The sequence below is a fragment of the Lepidothrix coronata genome, unplaced genomic scaffold (assembly GCF_001604755.1).
Source record: "Lepidothrix coronata isolate B3197 unplaced genomic scaffold, Lepidothrix_coronata-1.0 Scaffold176, whole genome shotgun sequence".
NCBI lineage: Eukaryota > Metazoa > Chordata > Aves > Passeriformes > Pipridae > Lepidothrix > Lepidothrix coronata.
The window spans coordinates 1,724,680-1,739,075 of NW_016690356.1; the positions used below are offsets into that span (position 1 = coordinate 1,724,680).

General features: G+C 46.0%; 1 long non-coding RNA gene across 1 annotated transcript in view; it reads right to left on the reverse strand.

The window, feature by feature from the left end:
• The window catches only part of LOC108504815, a 30,972-nt gene extending 16,622 nt beyond the window's left edge, over positions 1-14,350 (reverse strand). The window contains exons 1-2 of the long non-coding RNA XR_001877261.1: positions 14,309-14,350; positions 12,491-12,569 (exon numbers count right to left, since the gene is read on the reverse strand). This is a non-coding gene — a long non-coding RNA (uncharacterized LOC108504815). The remainder of the gene's footprint in view (positions 1-12,490; positions 12,570-14,308) is intronic.
• Between the last annotated feature and the right edge of the window lie 46 nt (positions 14,351-14,396).

Here is a 14,396-nt window from a genome sequence, read left to right on the forward strand (position 1 = left end):
ACGCAGCTGCCTCTGGTGTGGTTCCATCCAGCCCTTTCTGAAATTAATGCAGAGGCTTTTGGGGAAGCAAATGTCTCTTGAAAGCAACACCCCTTTACGAATCGTGTCCACCTTTGGCCATGAAATGCCTGTTTGTTTGTTGTGATTTCTACGCAGTGCTCTGAGGTTTCACTACTACAGAAAACCCAGGGTCAAGCCCAGAAGCAATTAAATTATCTCTATAAATTACTGAGCCATAACGCACCGTCTGGCCACAGACCCCAGGGGTGGACGGAGGCACCAGTGGGCAGCAGGCGGTGGGAGCGACTCCGGCTGCTCGTCATGCTGGTGGAGGCTTCCCAGAGGAGCAGAATAGCTGTTTCCGATTAAGTCCCCGTGTGACTGATCTCATTCTGGAATAAGAGGGTGTTATTCCAAAACACCATAATCCTCTTCCAAATGACTTAATCGCATTTGGAATAACGTGCTTTTCTTCCAAAACATTCATATAGGAAAAAAAATCGGTGGTGAAAAGAATCAATCAGAAACAGCCCTTTGGAATAACACCTCATGCAGAAGAGCTCTCAGAGGGGATGTGCAATACTGCACTGGTTTACAAAGATTTAATACATCACTATCTGCAGTAATTCCTGAAGGCTGAGAAAGCAGCACAACTGAGGCCTGTGGCATCTCCTCCTTCCTCATTTTGTCTTCAAAGATGTGGAGCTCCACAATGATCCCACTACATGCTGGTGCTTCAAGCACCCACGCTGTCCCTTGTGGTCCCTATGGACCATATATGGCACCTCTCCATGTCACATGGCTGGAGTGTTGCTGCAAAACCACTGCTCAGGGATTTGTCAGTCAGGCCAAGTTGGAAAGCTAAAAGAACATAGGAAGACCCAGGCTGTGTCCCCAGGAGAAGGTGCCACCAACATCCACGGGCTCCCATCCCACAACCCTTCTCTTTCCTCTGCATCCTCCACACCACTGGGGCAGGAAGACCCTCGTGTCAAGGAGGAAGCAGCAGCAGCAACCTGGGATGAAAGCAAGAGCTCTCACATCTTTCATCCATTAACTAATCATTCCCCCTGCACAACACATGTGTCGATTCATCATAGGTGATCAATACCTTCCTTGAGGCCCCAGGATGATGAACGTCTCTGCTGATATTCAAATGACCTTGAGAGAACAGGGGCAGCTCCCTCGGGCACAGGTCAAAGAGCCAAGACAGAAGCGCTCTGTAAGATGATACGTGGTCCCAAGATGTCTCTGTAAGGCACAGAGAAATGTTTTTTGCTAGAAACCTTCTCCAACAAGGGAAGATTTTAAATCATGCAGAAGCTGGAAGATGATGCTGGACCAAGAGGATGTGGATTTTGTGTGCAAGGCTGGAGCAGAAGGATGTGACACCTGCCTGCAAAAGGGCAACATGATTCCCCATCCCATGCTCTTGCTCTGGGATTAGGGTCCTCATGGCATCTCTGTGTGCAGTCAGAGATGGATCAGAGACTGTGATCTCTATTCTTGATGGAGACCATGAGTCCCATGTGCTCCTGCATGGCTCCTCTCTCAGGTGCAGTCCCTCGCTCCATCCTTAAGATCTGTGGCAGGGTAAGGACCAACGTCCACCCTCTCCAAACCACCATTCATCTCACCAACCCAGCAGGACCCAGAAGCTGCTGTTCTTCCGCATGAGGAATTTCTGTCTTCAGCCACAGGTCTTCCCTTTGTCCACTTCCAGCAATGCCAGTGGGAAAATAAACCCCAGTCCTCCTCCACGTGCAATGCAAACCAGGCTCAGCCCTGTGGGCTGCCCATGGACTACAATGTGTGTGGTTTCCCTTTCTCAGAAGAGTAAAAGAGAAAAATAACTAAAGATAACTAAAGTAGTTCCCCACCTTCAGAGAAAGTGAAAAACAATCCTTTAAGACAGCTGTTTGTCCTGCAAAGCTCCACGTTTTGCCCCAAAAACTAGAACTGAAAGAAATTCTGAGAACTGGCAAAGCTCCTACAGCAGTTGTTTGCGTGATTTAGGTTAAAAATAATTGCTGTCCAGGCTTATCTGCCTGACATAAGTAATTAGATCACAGAGTACTTATAAGCTGCCATTTCCTATGAGCATATTTTAACATGGCCTTTATCGTTTGACCTTTATATGTGCAGTGGCTCCATCCGCTCCCTGCTCCTGTGATGGATTTATTTTTGAAGATTGGGCTCAGGCTTGCCCGTCCTCGGGCAAGGATGTGGCACAGGAGACATATTACAGCCCCAGCAGCTTCTGCAGTGAGGAGAGATCCTCCCTTCACAAGGAGGAAATGAGCCAGACCCAGACTCTGCTGCAGCTCCACCAGAATTAATCTGCAGGGTTAAATTTATGGGTTGCACCAAGGGAAGTTACTGATGGGCTCTAGAAAGGGTTGGCACTGTAGAACTAGTGGGACATGGCAACACACCACTGGAAGAGAATGGTCCTTATTATATGAGATATATTCATATATCTCACATGTTCATACTTTCCCCAAAAATATTCACACTTTTCTCCCCAAAAATAGAGAAGCCTGAAGATTCTTTCTTGTATTTCTGAAAAGCAGAAGATGTCCTTCTCAGCTCATGGAGGAAGCAACTTCCTGACTCCCAAAGCCCAGAGGAGGCCAAAAGCAAAATTCCAAGAAGGAAAAGGACTCAAGAGATTCAGTTCACTGTCAGTATTTTCAGACACAAAAACAGCCATAGGGAGACTCCGATCCCATGCACAACAAACCCTACAGATGCACAGCAGGTACTGGAATCCTTCACAGCTGAACAGCTCTGAGTAAATAAAAAAAACCAAAAAACAAAATCTAAGACAACATCAACTATTTCCTTTCTGTTTTTATGAATCTCAGACTTGAGTAGGCTCCCTCTTCCCAATGATATCCCTTGAGAAGCAATTTGACTTTGCTGGAGCTGTCAGATTTGCAAAATAAGAGATTTCCTTTTTTATACCTCGCTCAACTTTTTTATGAAATCTTCTTTCCTTCTAAAAAACATTTTCAAACTCCCCTCACTACTGATGGATTTGTTTTTCTTTTATTTTCAGAACCTTCTCAGCAACATAGAGACCCTAAATTTGAAGAGTAAGCAGGGACTGCTAATAAGTTGGAGTGTATATTTATTGCAGTGACATCTGAGAGACTGCTTCTAAGACAATATTTCAGAGCACCAGCTCAACTCCCATCCAGCTCATCCAGCACTCCACACCTTTGGAGTATGTGGAAAAGCCAATGGGGCAATTCATCTCTTGCCACAGATAGGACATGACACGGATTGAAAAGATGCTGTATCACCCACTCAAGCAGGCTTTCCACCAAGGGCTGCCTTCCCACCACATCTTGGGCAAGCCCCCAGTCTATTTGCCCTGGTTTCCTGCTGGTAGCTCATGGTGGATTTGATGAGCTGAGAAGGACTATCAGTCCTATATAAAAGCCAAGGCTGTGTTAGAACAATTGCTTTCAGAAGTGGTGCAGATGGGAATAGCTGCTGCAAAACAGAGCTGTTTCCCATCAGGTAGGCAAAGCCAAGGGTCTCTTCTGAGTCCCACAGAAGTTTGTTTCATTGGTAAGTTTGTCTCCTTTAAGGGGAGGTAGAATAGCTCTTAATAGGATTTCAGGACTGATTTATCTATCAAGGACAAAACCCCACAATGAGACAACATCATGGGGAGATTATCCCGTGTTCTCTGAAGGAGAGAGCACAAGATTATCCCAAAACAAGGCTTGTTTCAGGATAACGACAGATAATTGGTAACCCCCTTTGCATAGCTGGGTGATCCAGCGAGTACTCCCAAAGTAGAAAAGCAGCAGCACTTCCAAAGGGAAGGAATCCAAGGTCTGATGTGGACTCAGTCTGAAAGAAAAACTTCTGGAAAGGATCAGGGCAAGGCCATGAATTTATGAAGTAGTTGTTCGGCTGACTCTAATTTTTAAAGCATTATTATCCTTTTAGCAGGGCTGTCGGGTAGATGGAAGCCAGAGCCAGTGTGATGAAGAGCAGCTGAATAGCAATTTGCAGCAGTTCCTCCTGCCTTCCACACTTTTTTTCTGCAGAGCAGCGAGCCAAATTGCTTGTAACCAGCTTATTGCAGCCCGAAATGCTGCAAAAAGGGAAATTTCTGGGCTGGTGGTGTGAGGAATGAAGAGGGAGAATGAAAATGAAAAAGGAAGAGAAACACTAATGGCAAGTCTGGAGACCCACCGACATTCCAAAGCCCAAAGCCAGGTAGGTGATGGGAACATATGCTTCAAATCCTTGGAGATTCTTTCTAGACTGACCCAAAGGGAGCAAACCAAAGAGGCATTTCTGCAGATTTAAGTGCATTTTGTTTGCCATTGCAGCAAATCCTCACCTTGCTCACAGTCGCATTCTCTGCATTTCTCCAGCAAAAGCAGCTCAGTCGGATGCAGCACCTCTCTAACCTTCCAGGTGCTCACATGCCACCTCCCAAGTAATGCAATCAAAACAATCCAGCTAAAAGCATTTCATCTGGCCTAGGCTGAAATGAATTGTTTCTAATAAAACTAATGCTCTTTGGGACAACTAATGGGTGCTTATTAGTACAGGCAATGGACTATTCAATCAACCATACAGGGAAACTAATGGGGATTGATGGCCAAAATACAAGATGAGGGCTTACCTCTTTAAAGAAACAGCTGATGGGCTGGTGATCAGACTAATCTTAGGTATTTGTGGGAAAAGTTCATACCTAACTAATAAAGAGACAAACAAAATATGTGGAAAATAGCCTCACTGGGTCCCTGGAGTTTTAATGTTATTGCCATGGCAGCAGGTGGGTTTCCCAGAGATGCTTGTCTTTCCAAACAGGACAGGTTTGGGAAAGAGTTAGAAAGCAGGTAGAAAACCTCTGGATGAACCTTTGCACTCAATGTGGCCCTTTTTTTAAACCACCTATCAGACAATCCCACCTTCCCTGCTTCATCTCCTCCCTCCAGCAAAGGCTTCCCAAGATTTTTCCAAAATCCAAGATACTTATACCTTTTTCCTTTAGCAGACAGAGGAATGGAGTGATTTTCAGAGCTGAAGGAAGGGCACATGCACCTCTGGGGCTTCCAAGTCACTCTTCCCTGCAGCAAACCATTCCTTGATCTCCACCCTCCCATTCCTTCCCTTTGAAAGGCCTCTGACCGGATCACAGATGGCAATTCCTATGTGACAGATCCTAATGTCATTATTGACGACAGACCAGATGTCCAGGGAGGCATATTGCTCCTTTTAATCCAAAATTCATCAAGAGCCTCACCTTTGTAGTTTAGGGTGAGTGTAAAGGTATCTTCATGGGAAAGGGTTGGGGCCACACATTTTTTTCCCTCTTGCTTTATTTTCCCTTGGAGGAGGGGAGAGCTTTGCACAGCATGGCTGGGAGTGACTAAATCAGACACCAAAGGGGTCCTGTTCTCAACAGGAGCAACATTAAAATGTTAAAAAAATCTCTCTTGAACTTTAAAAGGTTCTGGGAAGGGACATGCTTCATGTGACAGCGTGTGTATGAGCCTCAAGCCGTTACAAAGTGCTGCTCCTGGTCCTTGCTGCATTTTAGGTGCATAATTCCTAGTCGAGAGAAAGAAATAATTCCTATTTTGGGTTATGGAGCAATCCTAACTCCTAATGTATCAGTTTGTCTCCTGCCTGTCAGCTTAATATGACATATTTTTCCATAGATTAAGTGCTGTATAGCTCTCCTGCCATAAGGCACAGCAGCTGGATAAAAAGGGAATGACACGGGATCAGCGTACGCAGAGATGCGGTGTGGACCACAGCTAGTTAGCACCAGGTAAAAATCCACAGGTGACTTGTTCCCACGAATATTTTAAAGCAAGAGCTCTCATGCTCATTATCTCTCTTGGAGACAGGGAAAAAATCCCAACAGCCTTTGTGGCTGGGAAGACAAAGCTTTGCTCGGTGGGAGATGTTCTATACGGCATAATGTATGCCGGGAGCAATCCCGGTGTTTTATGGGCCCGGTTAGTGTGAAGTGCAAAACAGGCTTGGGGCTGAGGCTGCATTATTCATGGGGGACCTTAAATATTTCAGTGCGAGACTGAGGTAGGGAACAACATAACAATGGTGTACTGTCCTCTTTCTTCCCCTAAAACCACAGTTTGTGTTTAAGAAGGCAAGCGGGTAATCTTTTCCTTTCAATGTAATGCCATGCACTGACACATCCCAGGGAAAAGCAGGATAACAGCCAGGCAAACCCCACAGTCCCTCCAAGGGAGGGGGAATTGTCCCGTCCAAAAGGAGGAACAACTGAGTGCCTGACATTTATATTTGGAGATGATTCACCAGTTCTGCTGTGCGTGAAGGGACACATCAGCAGGTGGGTGTGCAGGCAAGGAAAGTTTCTGGCAGTTTTTCCCCTCCAAAGCAGCGGGATTATTTCCACACCACTCTCCAATCCCTCTCCTGTGTATGACTTACTTATCAGAGGCAGTGGCTGGGTCACAGCAGGGCAGTGGGAAGCTGCATTCTAACCTGAAATTGCAATATTTGGGCTAATGTGGTCAGAGCACTGAAGGGCAGAGGCAGGTGAGGAGGCAGAGCTGCCTCTGTGCAGATCCGCTGCTGCCATCAGCCGGCAACTGTAAACCAGCACAGGGCACATCCTCTCCCTGGGACAAGAGCTAAACCAGGCACAACACACACCACTTATGCCAAACACTCCACTGGCTGTTTCCACTCCAAAGAGGCATTTTGGGGCACAAAAAAGAGCAATGCAGCAGATGGGATGCTCAGACACGGGAGAAGACTGGACCTCTCCAGGCAAAACTTGCCTTTAAGTGCTGCTTTATCCTCTCCAGTGCCATGGAGCTGAGAATCACTGAAGCTTAGGGACGGAGTGAGGGTGTGGACAGGGTTGGGTATTTTGGAGCTCAGCAGCAGTGGGATCACTCAGGCAGCTTCCTACATACTGTTCACACTGTGCTGAAGTTGGACCAGAGCTCTGGTGTGCAGTTCCCCTGCAGACAGCCTGGGTCTTGCTCTTTATTCCTACAGCTCTAGTGTGGTGTTGAGACTTGTGCAAAGTGAGGTTTGGCCGAGCTTCAGATAACCTGTTATTTAAGATAACATGATTCTGGCCAGACCTACATCAGATTCCAGACCTTTCTCACTTCTGTTTCCTTTCCTGCAAAACACCCTGCAAAGATAAATCTTGGCAGCTGTCTCTTGCACGAGAGAAAACAGAACCAGCTCTCCAGATCTGACACAGCTGAAGTGCACCAAAATCCATTTCTGCTCTTTCTAGAACCATCAGAAAGAAACTTAAGTGGCTTCCCCAACAGTAAGAGACCCTGAGATTTCAGTTCTTATGATTAATTTCTCTCTCATGTTCGTACTCAGCTTAGATCACAGATCATAGAGAGAAATTCACATTTCATAGCCAGAAAACCTTATACCAGTCCATTGTATCAGTTTATTTCTGACCTGTTACATGTTCTGTGTTTCCTACCTGGAGTCGTTTGCATCCAGCCCCTTTCAAAACAAAGCTGCACAACTTTTCTTTTGAAATCAGCCCTCCAAAGGTGAGGAGACACAGGGCTCAAATATTTCTGAGATAACAGCTCTTTATTTGCCAGGAGATGTTGCTGCCCCTGAGACAACTGGTGTACATCCACAGGTCTCTTCCTACAGGACTGATAGGACCACTTTAAACACTGTTCGTTTTTTTTTTAGATTAACTGATAATTAACAGGCACAGCTGTTGCATCTTTGAGAAGATGGAGAACACAGAGACTGCAGTGAAGGGGTGGGCACGACCTGCACATGTCCCATGCCAGAGCACTTGGCTTCCTCCAGCAAGAGCATTCCCGAGAGCCAAATCCTGATGCAGACCCTGCACTGCCCTGGGTATCCCCACATAATTTATCTCCTTGGAAAAGCTGCAAAGCTCTCATCTGGGAGGTGGGGAAGAAGCAATAGGTCCCCCCTTGCTGCAGGGGTGTCCCTGCAGACTCTCCCTGTGCCACCAGGCAGGTGCAGCGTAGACATTCGGGTGCTGCCATTCCCAGCTCCTGCCAAAGCTGACCCAGAGGATCACTCCTGACCCAGCTTGCATTGGAGCCCGTGACCTAGAGGTGAACTGCTCTATATCCCATATCCAGTCTCCCACTGAGTTTATTTTCTGGTGTGGCAGATCAAAGACTGCTGTAAGGAGAAAATCTATCAAAGGCTCAGCACCCTAAGATAGATCCAGCTCGCTTTTATGTTTACTTTTAACAAGCATGCTCCTTCCTATTGTTCAGCAATCGCTTTAAAATGGATAATTATCAGATTTCCCTATTAATGGGAAAAATCAGGCAGCCATAAATCTTAAAACGTGCTACTATCTGCACATTGCATGTATCACATTAGGGAAAAAACAATCTGTGGAGAAAAGCTATTACAGAGTGACCATGGCTCGGCTCAGCAGCTGGTTTTAATTTCAGCAGAGGATCCCCTCTGCTTCCCAGCATCCACCAGCCCTGCTCTTCCCACTGCTTCCCTGCAAGCACTGCGAAATTCCAGTGTCAGCCTTGCACATCACACACCACAGCAACTCTCTGCATCTGAGACAATGACTGCCAGCTCCTCACTGCATCTGCCTTGTCCTTCATCCAATCCTAGAATCGTTTGGGTTGGAAGGGATCTTAAAAATCATTTCGTTCCACCCCCCTGCCATGGACAGGAACACCTTCCACTAGACCAGGTTGCTCAAAACACCATCCAATGTGTTTGAAAGAAGTGAAAAGTTCTTTTATTCCCTCTACACAGTGACCCACACAAAGCTGAACATGGACTCAAATGACTGGTGGACACACTGCCTTTCAAGTCCTGGTATCTCCCTTACTGCATAGAGAGCAAAAGAATAAGGGCACATGGCCCAAAAGGTACAGGTTGGTCTTGTGGTTAAAGCAACAGACTGGCACTCAGGAAATTCCAGGTGGGACTCTGGTCCTCTCCCTCAAAAAGGGTTGGAATCTAAAGTAGCCATGAGGACTAGTCTGACTTTTTCTACAGATTTTGAGTGGCTTTGGGTAAATTGCTTACTCACCCTCAGTTCCCATTCCCTGTGCTTGCTGGGATACTCATGCCCATTTTGCTGGCATGCTGCAAGGATTATCTGGTATTTGGAAAGCTCTTAAATCCATGTAACTCACAAGTAACAATTAAATATGCTCCTGCTTTTAGATCAGAACTACAATAATTGAGAGCTGAGCACATTTTGTTTCGATTTTCCTATGACTGTCTGAATTCACTGAGACAAGTGACAGATAAATGTGATTCATCAAATTCATGACTATTTCCAAAACAGTTTACTTTAATCCGAGCAATGGGAAAAACGCTAAAGGCAAGACTATTTTACCCAGCTGACTTAAGAAGGCCGTTTTATTCCATATTTCTGTTTTCAATAAACATCCCAGGACAAACACATTCCCTGCAGCAGATCTATGCAAAGGACAAAAAGGCGTTAAATCCTAAGGGGGGGGTGGTGAGGGGAAGAGATAAATAGTTTACTTCTATTATCTTTACCATATGTTCTATTCCAACTGGATACACATAAACAGCATGTAATCTTCAAGCTCAGCTTTAGACTCTTTGAAGTGACCTGACCATACTACTGATTTATTTCAAACTAACCTTTCTCTTTGAACCCTAGGTCAAGGTTAATTCTATAATAAAACATACCTTATACAGCTGGCTGTTCCAGTGGTGCTAGCAAGGAATGAAGCCCTCAGTCACAAGCATTTGTTTCACTGAGTGTGGTATTGTATTTCTATTTTCCCTTCCCTGTATTAATTTCCTTCACAGACCCTAGTTAAGGGGAAAAAAACCTCTTTTCCGGTCCATGAGATCAATTTTAAACACACTGGAATTAAATGAAGACATTTAAGCCACATTTCTTTGCTGAAATGCATCCGCCAACACCAGAAACTATTTTTATTACGGTCTATGTTTAATAATCAGATCTTCAATTTCATAAGAAGCTGTACAGCCACGTTATTCAAACTCCTGCACTGGCAACGACCCTTTCAGTATCTTTTACAAAACCATCTTTGCACTGAATCACAGCAAATCACCAAGGATAGCTTTTCTATCTAGGAAAATAAAATGGGAAAACGGAAATACATTTGAAGGGCACTTCTCAGAAAAGCAGAAGAGAGCTCCTTGCCAGTGCCCCTGCCAGTCTTGCCTGTCTGTAGGTATTAAAGGTAGAAGCCCTCCAAGCAGGGGTGCAAAGGTGTGAAAGAAAGCTTGGGATGTGGGATGCAGTCACTGGGAGATACTGAGGTGCACAACATACTGCTGAAGGGTTGATCATCAAGTTGTTTCTAAAAGGACTGGAAAGATGCTTTTGAATCTCAGCCTCCAGCCCACAGCATGCACTTGCAAAACCTAAAAAGCCACAACACCAAAGCTAAACCAGCAGCTATTCCATATTTCTCCTGACTCCAAAGCCTTGCCAACATGGTGCCTCCTGGAGCTATTGGGAGAGGGATGAATAGAATTCTTCTAGGTCTGAGGCTTCTGCAAGGCACAGGCTGGAAAATCTTATCTGCTGCAGGTGACACCAGGGGGAATTGTGCTTCCCCTCCAAAGGAACAATGACTTTATCCTCACACGTTTTGCAGGCCTGAGTCTACAGTGGTTGATGTTCAGCAGCAACAGCACACAAAAGGTGCACCACCCCTAAAACCGGCCCCAAAAGCTTTCAGTGCTTCATCTCTGCCTTAGGGGCTGCTTTGTAAAACAGGGTTTAGATGAGTTTGAGCAGACTGCACTCTCGGGCAGCATCGATGCAGCAAACTTGTTATCTCATCAATATCTGTCATTGCCGAACGCAGCTGAGCTTGCCGTAATGGAAGCACCATCCATTTGGAATCCCAAAGGTAGGCATCGGTTTTGGATCAATGCTCTCAGAATCTCCATTAACTATTACGATGCCAGTGATGTTTTAGATCTATTTTGGGTTAATTTCTTTATGCCAGGACAAGGCCACAAAAGGTCTTCACTGCACTCTTAAAACAAACAAGAAGTAGTGGCACAGTAAGCCCAGCATCCCCAGAACCAACGTGGTTCCAAGGAAACCCTTTTCCTTCCACCTCTCCACTCCCAAATCACCATGCTGTCTTTCTCTTCCAGCTTCTCCTCAGGGACTATTGCCTGTCCCCACTCCTTAGTCACATGCCAAGATGTCCCCCATAGCAGAGCCCCAGCTGACAGTGCCCTCCACACCCTGCTCTGTCCAAAATGACAGCCCCGCCATGCTGGGAGGGAAAAGATACAGCATGCAGAAATTCCTGAACAGGAGAGTCTTTACCTGTCACAGGGATATCAGCAGTACTCCTTCTCTCTCCTCTACCACAGTGAGTGGTATCTTAAATGAGATCACTGGAATTATATCAGTTCAAGAGCTAAAAATAAAAACGTAAAATTCCATCCAAATGTCTTGAAAGAGACACCTCTACCATTTTCTAATCTTCTTAAACAGGCATCAAAAATTATTACACCTAATGATTTATTAGTGAATGAAATCAGCCAATTAGACAGCCAAGGACTGATTTTTCAAAAGGATCACACAGAAAAATTTAATATCATGGGAGATAATAAACATGTCCTGAGCTGGATCATTGAATGATGTCGCTAACAGCCTGTCAGAGATAGCAGATATTTACAGCAGAATAAGGCACCACATCAGATAAAGTAAAATACATCCTCTCAAGGATATAGAAATATGGAAAGGAATCACTCCAGCTGCATTTTAAGTCTGGGTAATTTCCATAACTCCTGAGAAAAAGCTTTGTGTGGTGCTAGACCTCTTCTTAAGTCACCCATCCATGCTCCTGGTATGCAGGAGACCCTCTGGAGCAAGCAAGGGAAAAATAGCACAGACCTCACAGGCTGGATGCTGTTTTAAAGAAAAAACAATATCCAGACAACTAGTAAATTGGGTAACCTAAAACAAAGGTACCTTTAAAATCCTTTTATCTACACGTTGCCACTAGATGTGAGACCTAAGCAAGTATTTGTGCTGTTCTAGGATTGATGGCTTCCTATTGAAGCCTTGTTCATGCAGCTGTTACTGAAAGACACTTTTTTGATAAACTCGTAAAAAGCAAGTAAATAAACCTGTAAAAAGCAATAAACCTATAACTCAACTTGATTTATATACATCATTGCGAAATACTTTGCAATTTAATGTAACTGTGCACAGCCTATGATCTATCTGGTCCTATCCAGAATTTTGAAACCTCCTTATATCCCCAAGCCATTTGAGTGGGTGAGTAAGAACAGGAACTCTGCACTTGAATGAAGTCCACATTTTTGTTTGCTTTGATACCAGTTTGCCCTTAGACAGGATGTAATACAGCTGGTGTTCCTGTTTACTCTGAGGAAGGCTGCAAATTGCACCTCCACCAATCTCTGGAGATCCAGCTGTGAGACAAGAGCCCAGTAACAGGTATCCACAACTGACCTTAACATTTTTCTGAGTATCTGCAATAGTCCGTGTGTCACCTGCATCAGTTATTCCATGGATATGTGCAATATTCCTCCTGAATGAAGAAATCAAGAAAGGTGTTAGAAGATATCCCACATAGCGAAATATTTCCAAAATTGTACTCAGGAGACCAACAGCATTTGGGTTGAGGAGACCTCCATCCTGATGATGGTGATTTCTAAAACATTTTGGAACCGGAGAGATGCTTCTCAGCACTAACACTGCATCAAGGAGGAACACTGAGCCCCAATCTCAGGCAACACAGTGAACGCCACCTGGTGAAACCACTGGTAAGAGGTTCAACTAAAAAGTAAATTCCTCTCCCTTAATCCTGCAACACCAGCTTGCAGAGATGACTCAAACAAACCTGGATTCATTCACAAGGCTACAAGTTTGGATGATAAAGGGAGCTGTTGAGGAGTAACGACATCTACATGTTTTTGACATAAGGAAGCCTGTTAAAATTAGAGCCACATAAAACCAAAAAGCAGTCTCCCTGGATGACCTTTCTGGCTCATCTGCGTTGCTGTTTCACATGAATGCAGTGCCCAAGCTGTGAGTTTGCATCTGCCATGCCCCAGCCTGGGACGCTGTGCAGGGGATGGGGCATGAACCATCTGACATGGTCATGGTGCAACTCACATCCCAGTACACTGCCGTCATCTCCCCAGTGTCCCCTGCCTTGGGGTCCTGATGCTCTGGTGTCACGGGTACCGAGAGCTGGGCTCCCTTCCACATTCTCCCTGCCCCATGGGCCTGTCCTGGTCTATACCTGAGGGGAAGGTGACACTTATCCCCCCTGAACCATAACCCCTTTCAGTCTCTATCTGAGAGGAGGATGCAAGCGCCCCCTTTACCCCTCTCCTATCTGAGGGGAAGGCACCATTGCCACCTAAACTCTCCCAGTCTCTACCTGAGAAGAAGACATCATTTCCCCTCTATACCCCTTTCATGGTCTCTACCTGAGGGCAAGGGGCCATTTCTCCCCAAGGCCCTTCTCCAGGTCTCCACCTGAGGGGAAAGCACCATTTTCCCACTGCACCCCTCTCACAGACTCTACCTGAGAGGAAGGTGCCATTTCCATCTACACTTTTCTACTGGTCAATACCTGAGGCAAAGGTGCCATTTTCCCACTGTATCCCCCTCCCAGTGTCCATCTGAGGCAAAGGTGCCATTACCCTCCGTATCCTTCTCCCAGTCTTTGCCTGAGAGGTAGGTGCCATTCCCCCCTGAACCCTCTCCCAGTCCCTACCTAAGGCAAAGGTGCCATTGTCTTCTTTACCCCTCTGCTGGTGTCTAATTGAGGGGAAGATGCCATTGCCCCCTGTACCCCTCTCCTGATCAATACCTGAGGGGATGGCGCCATTTTCCCACTGCACCCCCCTCACCTCAGTCTCTACCTGAGGGGAAAGCACCACGCCCTCCTCGTACCCCTCTTCAGATCTTTACCTGAGGCGAAGGCACCATTCCCTTACTCTGTACCACCTTCCTGCTCTCTACCTGAGAGGAAGACGCTATTGTCCCCTGTACTCCTATCCTCATCTCTACCTGAACTGAAAGTGCTATTTTCCCCATGAGCTGCTCTCCTGGTCTATACCCGAGGGGAAGGCGCTATTGCCCTCTGTACCCCTCTCCCAGCCTCTACCCGAGGGGAAGATGCCATCGTCCCCTGTACCCCTCTCCTGATCAATACCTGAGGGGATGGCGCCATTTTCCCACTGCACCCCCCTCACCTCAGTCTCTACCTGAGGGGAAAGCACCACGCCCTCCTCGTACCCCTCTTCAGATCTTTACCTGAGGCGAAGGCACCATTCCCTTACTCTGTACCACCTTCCTGCTCTCTACCTGAGAGGAAGACGCTATTGTCCCCTGTACTCCTATC